The sequence below is a fragment of the Pinus tabuliformis genome, chromosome 2_1 (genome assembly GCF_031772625.1).
Source record: "Pinus tabuliformis cultivar Carrire ecotype Pingquan chromosome 2_1, CPIR1, whole genome shotgun sequence".
NCBI lineage: Eukaryota > Viridiplantae > Streptophyta > Pinopsida > Pinales > Pinaceae > Pinus > Pinus tabuliformis.
In genome coordinates this window covers 532,750,066-532,760,166 of record NC_142299.1, presented here as the reverse complement: position 1 = coordinate 532,760,166, position 10,101 = coordinate 532,750,066, and the positions used below count along the sequence as shown (strand labels likewise).

Below are 10,101 nucleotides of genomic sequence, written 5' to 3'. Positions count from 1 at the left end.
CGATTAAATGATAGAATAATGTAGGTGCCCCTAGAAGGATGGGACCCCAATAGGGTGGCACATCTCAAACATTGGATTACCTAGTTGAGTTGGTTGGTTGAAGGTTGGGCCCTTAAGAGGGTAGCACCCCTTTAAACATTGTGTTGCATAGTTGATTTGGTTAGTTAGCTTCATCTTGAATTGAACCATGCCCCTTAATATCTAGGCTTATTGGATGGTTGAATAACTTCTTGGGTTGGATATGTTGACTAATCCCTCTTTGGGCAATGTGTTGGTGGGGGTGTCTTTCTTCCTCATAATTCCTCTTAGTTTAAGTGGAAATCATCCTCACTTTCTCTTCATTTTGAAATGGTGTTAGGCAAATGGGATGAAAGGTGCAATGTATGAGGAAACTCACCTTTCAATGTCTGAGGAAACTATTGTTGTGTTGAGTGATTATGATGTTAAGGAATGAATTGCTAGTTCGAAAAATGATGTACATAGGCTATGAATGCTCCAATGAGATGAAAAATCCTTGGGTATCAAATAAAAAAATGCAATGAAGAGAATTTGTGTCAATGAGATAAAAAAATACAGTGTATGTAGGCTATTTGATCAATGTGAGAGTTTTATTTTTACTTAATCTAAAAGCAATGAGCTCGATCAAAGGCTTGGCGGAGTAAGATTATCTTTGAAATGTGCAAGCGAAGGTGGTGATGAAGGGAGCTCTTCTTTGGCTCAATGGTCTTATGATAATGAGAGTCTCCAACAATCACCACATCACACTACCATATATTCTTTAAGAAAGTGATCCCTAGATACATTGCTAGGGCTTCAACCTCATTATTAGATATATGGCCTAATCCCCAAGTGAATTTTATTTTCTAATTTCCTTGAGGTCCTTGAATGATCCCTCTACACTCATTATCCCCCTACATGCTTCAACAATCTCATAATGTTAAGCTACATCACATATTTGATTAGATGCAAAGTTGGTGATGTGTTTGCGTTTGATTTTTTTAAGAGCCCAGATTTAGATATGGACAAGATAATACATCCACTCCATCCAAGATCCTGGCATCCATGCTATTGTAAAGTAATATTGCTGTAGTCAATCCTTCTTTTTAACTACAATCATATAATAATTTGACAACAAATATTATGCATGAGTATAGTTTTATCATGATCTAAGATTCTTGAAAGGTGGAAAAATATCCTTAGGGATTTCATCCAATTCTAAATCGACCTACATCATGATTTTTTTATTTTTATTTTTATTTTGTTTATTTATTTATTTTTTATTATCATAGACCTAAACTAACGTGAACTTTCACTTTCTATATCATTATATTTCAATAATTAAAAAGAGTTTGTTACAAGATTAAACGACTTATCCATATCCATCAATACATAGAAGTTATACCATACCTTATCTTAACAAACATTATATGTTTAAATGTACACCTAGGCAATGTACAATACAAATTAACTAAAATTAACCATAAAAAAATGACAACTAGCATTTTGTTCAACTTTTAAAGAACAAAGAGAGTTGTATCACATCAACATTAATGATCTCTTCTTGTTTTCTTCCACTTTAAGGTTGTGATAAATTCAATTACATTGTATTCATATAACATCTAGAAAATTCTATTAACTTATAATAATAATGATAACAATAATAATTTATTTTTTTAAATCAAATAGATGTATGAAACTCTTTTCATTGTGAGACAAGGGAGGGGCCTTCACACAACAATTTCACTACTAAAATCTATAAAAGTGTAAATAAATATTTTCAATTTTGTAAAAATTTAAATAATTTAAAATAATTACACATTTTTCTCTAAATAAAGGCACAATGTAGCTAGTAGATGAAATTGTTTTTTTCACATTGATTTATTTATTATTTAAAATACGTTTTTTAAACCATAAATAAATTCAGCACCATAAAAATCTCTAAAAACACTCCATTTTTATAAATTAAACAACTTAAACAAATTCTATAAAAATTTCTTCCAAATTTTTAATTAAAATTATATATATATATATATATATATATATATATATATATATATATATATATATATATAATTAAAATTATATATATATATATACTCTAAAAAACACTATCTCTCGATTAAACTAAATTCTATTTATTTATTTTAGTAGAGCAATCTATTCCATTTATATCTATATATTCTAAAAAAACACACGCACATATATATATACACTCTAAAAAACACTATCTCTCTATTAAACTAAATTTTATTTATTTATTTTAGGAGAGCAATCTATTCCATTTCTATCTCTCGATTAAACTAAATTTTATTTATTTATTTTATGAGAGCAATCTGTTCCATCTCTCAGTTAAACTAAATGTCATCTATTTCATCTATTTATCTTATCAAAGCAAATAATTCAATGAAAATCAAAATCTATCAAAAACCTAGCAATAAACCACATAAAAAAACAAAGCAATCCAGGAACCACATAAAAAAACAAAGCAATCCAGGAAGTTGGGAAAAGCTCACGAGTTACTCTGAACGTGTCAATGCTCTTTCAGTTATGGAATATTCAGTCCCCATAATTATCCAAACAGATAGTCCTAAGGGTGCTCTGCCTCTTATCGACCTAAATATTTTTTCGGTTAACGAGAACAGACTCAGCGATTTCTGTGGTTACAGATACACAGGTATGTTTTCTCCATGCTCCTATTTGTTTTTATAAGGCTGCTTTTCTTGATCTCTGTGTTTGGAACTCTGCACTGCAATGGTTCTGCTCAGAGTCTTATTTTTCGAGGATTCTGTTTATCAAAATAGTTTCACGAGATTTCTTTTCTGCCAACAGAATTTGTTTCTGTGTAGAACTAGGGTTTTGGATTTCCTGGTTTGATTTAAGATTGCCTGGCAATTTTAATTTTTACACTTCAATTTATTGGGTAGCTTTCTGAATCTGGCGGCTCTGTTTTTTCAGTATCTCTGGAGCGAAAATGCTGTCAGTGTCGTCAGTAATCCCACAGGAAGCAAAGTCTTCTGTCTTTGCTGTCTGTTCGTCTTCCGAATTTAGGGAAAATCTCCATTTCTGTGTCTTCCTGTAGCCCTGCAAGGGTTTCTGTCTATTAAATTCAAATTAGAAGAGGAACCTAATTTGGAGTTCTGGGGTTAGGATTTTCTTTCCTTTACAGGAGGTAGAGAAATGCCTAGTGTAGAATATGACACCTGTGATAAGGACAGGGAACCCTTTGTGGAACTGGATCCCACTGGTAGGTATGGTCGCTATGAAGATTTGCTGGGCCGTGGTGCCATGAAGAAGGTATACCGAGCTTTTGATCAGGAAGAAGGTATTGAGGTTGCTTGGAACAAGGTGCCTCTGCAAAACCTAGATGATGCTTCCATACAGAGGATCTATGCAGAAGTCCGTCTGCTGAAATCTCTGAGGAACAAGAACATAATTATGCTCTACAATGCATGGCTGGATAGAAAGACAAGTCATGTGAATTTCATTACCGAGGTCTGTACCTCAGGTACTCTGAGAGAGTACCGCCAGAAGCACCGTCATGTCTCCATGAAGGCTTTGAAGAATTGGGCACTTCAGATACTGGGAGGATTGCATTATCTTCATAGTCATGAGCCTTGTGTAATTCACAGAGATTTAAATTGCAGCAATATTTTTGTGAATGGCAATAGTGGCGTTCTGAAGATTGGGGATCTGGGTCTTGCCACTACACTGGGAAATGATCGTTGTGCACACACTGTGCTCGGTACTCCAGAATTTATGGCCCCAGAATTATATGAGGAGGATTATAATGAGCTTGTAGATATTTATTCTTTCGGCATGTGTTTGCTGGAGATGGTTACTTTAGAAATTCCTTATAGTGAATGCCTGCAGCATTCACTATAGTGAATGCCTGCAGCAAATTTATAAGAAGGTGAGTTGTGATATAAGGCCTGCAGCATTGGAAAAGGTTACCAATCAAGAAATGAGACAGTTGATTGAAAAATGCCTGGCGGCAGCACCGGTGAGGCCTTCTGCTGCAGAACTTCTGATGGACCCATTTTTTAAAGGAGTACATGCATGCACCTATTAGGTGCCAAGTTGTGCTGCAGAACTTCTGATGGACCCATTTTTTAAAGGAGTACATGCATGCACCTATTAGGTGCCAAGTTGTTTTACTGTACAGGATACATGTAATAGGTGCCAAGTTGTTTTACTGAACAGGATACATGTAATAGGTGCCAAGTTGTTTTACTGAACAGGATACATGTAATAGATGGATTTCTGCCTATTTATTTTGCCAATTTACTTTTGAGATCTGCCCATTTTTTCAAGAGTTAATGCGAAGAAAAGTTGTTATAGATAACTGTAACACAATCTAGAAGATAAATGATATTATGTCTATACATTATTTTTTTGATATCTCTTAGATTTAGCAATTTGGAAAGATAGATAAATGATTTTAGATGTGTATAGATTTATTGTAGGTTATTTGGCCAGATTTTTTTGCTATCTTTAAGATAAAATTATTTTGAATTTTTATTTTTATTTTTTGTAATATGAAAAAGTATTATATCTACGGTGTTTAAGTATTAAATTTATTGACATTTAATTATTTTAATTTTGATTGGTTGATAATTTAATTTATTATAAATTTGTCAATTAAAATATTGTATGTTATGTTTAGAATATAATTTTTTAAAATATTGGTATTGTATAAATTTTAGAAAATTATTGAAAATCTTGTAGATTATAAGGTTAGATTCTTATAGAATGCAATTTAATTCAATATTATAATTATGCATTTGAAAAATGAATCCATTGTTTTGAATCAAGGAATAATCTAAACTTAAAGTCAAACATGTAAGAGAGGCTACGCTATTTCAACCACTTAATATGAAACATTTAGTAGAAACTCTAAACTATGGCTATGTCTTTGTAGGTAGCAAAAGCCTCCTATAGATTTATGGTGGTGTAAAGTATTAGAATGAGTTAGCATGCAAAACAAAATTTGAGAAGTGAAAAACATCTCAATGGTTCCAACTGCACACTTGAACTGAGTATCATATTTAAAGCAATATTTTTGAGACATGGTTAGAATTACTTTGTGCCCATTCTATCTCCACAATTATTAGAAGTTCAATTGAATTTAAACTGTAAGCTATTTTTAGTTAGATTTTAGTTATTGATATTTGATTCTATTTTTGTTACAAGTTTATGTTGATATAATCTTTCCCTTTTCATAATAACATAAGAAAATGGTACTCGCTTTCCAAGTATATTTATAAATAAATATTTTACAATCCATTTCCCTTATTTGATTAATTGCTATATGCCCTGTACATATCACAAACATATACCTAACCCCACTTTTAAATCATCCTTCTCTTAATTAATTGTCATATGTCACAATACAAATCACAATCATATGCTTATATACACTTTTAAATCAATTGTCGTTCCCTTAATTAAGTGTCATATGCCCTTGTACATATTAGAACCATATATGTAGCCTCACTTTTAATGAATGGAAACATGGTTTAGTTTTCTCAAATTCATATTATAAAATTCCCATATTCAAAATGCATCTTTTGCAATGTGCTGATTTTGTCTTCCAAAATGATTAGAATTCAGTCACTTGATTCCAAATGCTTTTGTACTTTATTATATGGTAAATTTAAAAAATTATAAGTTGCTAATAATGCTAATATTTATCCTTTTGTTTCTATGCAATGATTTGAATTCAACTGAAAGCTCTATTAGTTGTAATAGCCCCCCTTATATCACAAGCATATGCATAACCAATTTCAACGTATAGGAACACGTTTAATTTTCAAATTGATAACTTTTACATCATAAGTTACTCATATCGAATAACATCTTTTGCATTTTTTTTAGTGAAATGGGTTCAAATTTATATTTTATGAATGTATTTTGAAATTAAAATATACATTTTTTCCCTCCATCTGTATGCAACCTATTTGGAGCTTTAGGTATGATGTGGATGGATATTTTAAATTGTATACATTGGTTAAAAAACATGACATGTGCTTTTGTACCCAATATTTGTTCATTGAAATTTTTAGATGATTTCCAATTAGATTAATAATGTTACATTTTTTCTCTAGATACATTGTTAAAACTTCAAATGAGTCTCATAACCTAATCTTCAAACAAAATTTAGTTTATAATTTCCTTAAAGTCCTTGAATGGTAGCTCTACATTCACGTGGCCCAAACACAAAAAGAACCACTGTGGAAGAACTCTTCTTTATACCAAGCACGTGAGAGAAATTCAATTTAAAACCCCTTTACCTTTCTCGTAGCAACTTTTAATAGCCACCTTATGATCGTGGCATATAACCTGAAACTCAAACCTTGGCACTTTTATTTACGAGCACACATTCAAACCTTTCGAGAAGGTTCAAGAATTACGTCATATGTATATGGCCCACTCTCTGTGTGTTTTCATTGGCCATTCTCTTTATGCCTTCCCACATGAGCCTAAATCTATGTCATATGACGTAATTGAGATAATGATAATTCCCGTCAACTGTCAGACTCCCTTCTTGCTACTATGATCTCCATTATGTAACAAACTCTCGTAGGCATTAATTAAAACTAAGTCTTGCTTATGTTCTTCTTTAAACCCTTCTGCTTACATGATCTTAAGCATAATGGACCAACTTAGATTCTGCTACAGTCCAGCATGATTTCCACAATTCTACATTGCATTATAATTTCCTAAACGATGTCACTCTGATTAAATTGATTTGTTGGTTATGATCCAAAGGATTTTCACCCCTATGTACTGTATTTAAATTGTGTTCTTGGTTGCTCTCCCTCCTGAGCTTTAAATAATGGCTCTGCAACCTCTGCGTACTATTGTGCACACACTCTAAGTGCAATCCATCCCAAGCTCAAGTGTAACACCTGTGACACATATACACTCAAGGATAAACTATAAGGCTCTTTTATACACAATTAACAAAAGCTTTCAACACATTCAATTCAAAGAACTCAAACATAATGGTTTTTTCTATTGACAAACCCACATATTTTATACAAAATTACATGAGACCTCTCGTTGGCTTGATTTACAATATAATTGGCCCTCTTGGCCTTATGGCCATATTTGGCATTACTTTGCTGGCTCTCTCGACACTCCTCTCTCACTCACTTCTTCTACATCATCCCTTTCTTCTCATTTTACATAATTATAAGAAGGAGGATTTTGAACTACAATTAGTTCAGAGCCACAAAATGATCAACACACCTCTATTCTAGGATCCTCTAGATCCACCAGTACTCAAAGAGATCTAGGTAAGTCAAAAGTATCTCTAACTCACTCAAAATTCTCGAGATCTCTTCGTAAAAGTAGATCTGATTACAATATTCACAATTTCTTTAGATTTCCTTAAGACATAAAAGATAAAAATAATTAAACAATGAAATTCAATAAGGGAACCAACTCCCTTGTTAAATGGTAGATCCTTAAGTCTAATCAAAATTCATTTTGACTTGGAGGTGAGATGCTCATGCATCATTACTCCTAAGGTGAAAAAAATTTCATGGTCTCCTGACCATGTGCTTTCATATGCTGATGAAGTCATCCTAGGTTCCAAACTTTAGCTTGTAGATGCTTAACTACTCTGTTGCTTTTTTGATGGTATGTTGTCTTTAGTTCTATAGCCTTCCACACTTTATGTTGCTTCCCCATTGCTTTGTTGATGCAAAGTTCTTCAATAAATTGCATTTCTTGTTGCCTGTCTTCCTCTGTCTACAGTGTCCTCTCGTGGATGTCTTCCTCAACAACATCCACAATTCATCAATCACTTTATCAAACTTTGTCTTTGGATGAAATTCACTATCTTCATTGTCTTCAAGATGTTGCACATCCTCCTCTATCATAAGAGTTATACAATTCTTGTCAATCCACTCAACACATTTTGTAGCCCTCTCCTCATTTTTTTTAATGCTATTACCTCTAACCTTGTCGATACAAGTTGAATATGCAGTCTTTGGCTTTTTATCCTCCCCTCTAGGAAATTCAACTACTCATACAATTCAAAAAAATCACTTTGAATTGTACCTATGTCCTCCATGCAATATCTATCACTTGGAATTTTTGCCAGCCACTCCTCCAAAATTTTTGCCTCGTCTTCATCTATGTGTTCTTCCTTTGACATGAGATTTTCAATTAGTATTGAAATATCCTCGAGCATGTCTTCATGAAGTAATTCTCCACCTTTTGATGTTGTCTCATCTTTTGCTCTTGTGTAATTTCCATGAGATGATGTTGCTTCATCCTCCATTAAAACTGATCTAGGTGGCTCTAAAGAAGCTCAAAAATTGAAGTCTTTTGATCTCATAAAAAACAAACCAAATCGAAAAGGTCATTGTCTTGATTCCAATGGTGGAGATGACGCCTCAATCCGACTTCATATGTGCAAGTTATGGCCAGTCAAATATCTGGTCAAACTAGACCTAATGACAGGGTTTAGTAGAGTGCCAACTAAATTTGGAGCATAGCTAACTTTGGTAGTCCAACTAAATTTGATGACATTCCACTAAATTTGGTAACAACAAACTACATGACAAATTCAATAGACCTGCCAACACTGACCTTGCTAGATTTCAAAATAGGGGGCTGGTGGGGATTGAACTTGCGTCAGTCGGTTGGCCGACCCACCAATGATAGCCCCAAAATACACCACCAACAATTAATGATGCCCAATACCCAATGGTCATACTTGACAAGGGACGAGTGGGAGTTGAACCCGTGCCAGTTGGTGGCTGCAAATAAATACAAACCAACGTTATAACCAACGACAAAATTATGCGTATCCATTCTGAGGATTCACTCCGAACGACAGACAAACAGTCGACATGGTTCCAAACGTTGAAAAACAATCAACATATTGCTAGTAGACAATTTTTATATTAAGCCTAATGAGGGTTTTACTTAAAAAATGGTTATAAAACAAACAAACAACATGACTCGACCCCAATTGGGCCGTGAGATAGCTAGGGCGCTTACCATTGGACCATGGGCAGGAATTTGGTAAGTTCACCCACCCCTCAAGATTTAAACTTGTTTACTTGCCTAGAGCCAAAAGAGGAGGCCACGAGTGGAAACAAATCATAGTGTGAAACAACAAGCAATGGAACCACATATAGGTAGAAGTCAAAGACGATGAAAACATGATGCACCGAGTTCCAGAGCAGAACCCTGAGTACACGAATCTTTTATATTCCTGGGAGGCCCATATTTGTAAGTGTTATATTGGGATCAAGATTGTACTCATCTGAATTGATTTTTTGAAAGAATTGGGTGGTGCAGTCCGTTTTGGCATTTGAGTAGCCGATTTTCAAGCCATCGTCAGATTGGGAGTTATAAAGATGCATTATTGCCATTTACTTGTTTTTCTTTTAGAAAAAGAATGGATTTATATTTGTAGGTTCTAGTGATTGTTATATGTTGTAGCAGGGCAACTAGATCTCAATTTTTATAGGAAATTCATCGCTTTAGCATTTGCATGAAAATCAAGGTGGTGGAGTGCTCAAAGAGGGTTGACACTTTATCATAAAATAGTCATATTTAACGCCATTGGTCTCAGAATTGCGAGACGATTTTGATGATGACGAGTATGATGAGTATGATATGATGATGAGTAAGAGGATATGTTGCCACTTATGTGAGAATATCCATTTATGCCACTTTTGTGAGAAGTCATTTCTTTGTCTTGTTAAAGGAGAAAAATTTGTGAGTGAGAGTTCTTTATAGGAGAGCATCTCTTTGTAAGAGAGACATCACCACTGTAGATGAGGGATTTATCCTCGTGTCGAGGAATATCTTCCATGTACTCATTATCTTGTTGATGCTAATGAAGTGGCCTCCCCACGATTTAACTAGGGCTTGAAGACGTATTCCACACTAGACAAACTTTGTTATCACGTCTTGTATTATGATTTCATCTTGGTTATTTGATTCCTATTTATTTTGATGGATTGGTGAAGTATTATTATTCATGTTTCACATGCAAATATAAGTGTTTTTAAAATGTCCCGCAATGAAGTATTCACATTTTTTTTGGATCAAGTGGTATCGCAATGGTCTTACCAT

General features: G+C 33.7%; 1 pseudogene; it reads left to right on the top strand.

The window, feature by feature from the left end:
• Positions 1-3,094: 3,094 nt before the first annotated feature.
• LOC149201354 (putative serine/threonine-protein kinase WNK11 pseudogene) lies at positions 3,095-4,069 on the top strand (annotated as a pseudogene).
• The last annotated feature ends 6,032 nt before the right edge of the window (positions 4,070-10,101 follow it).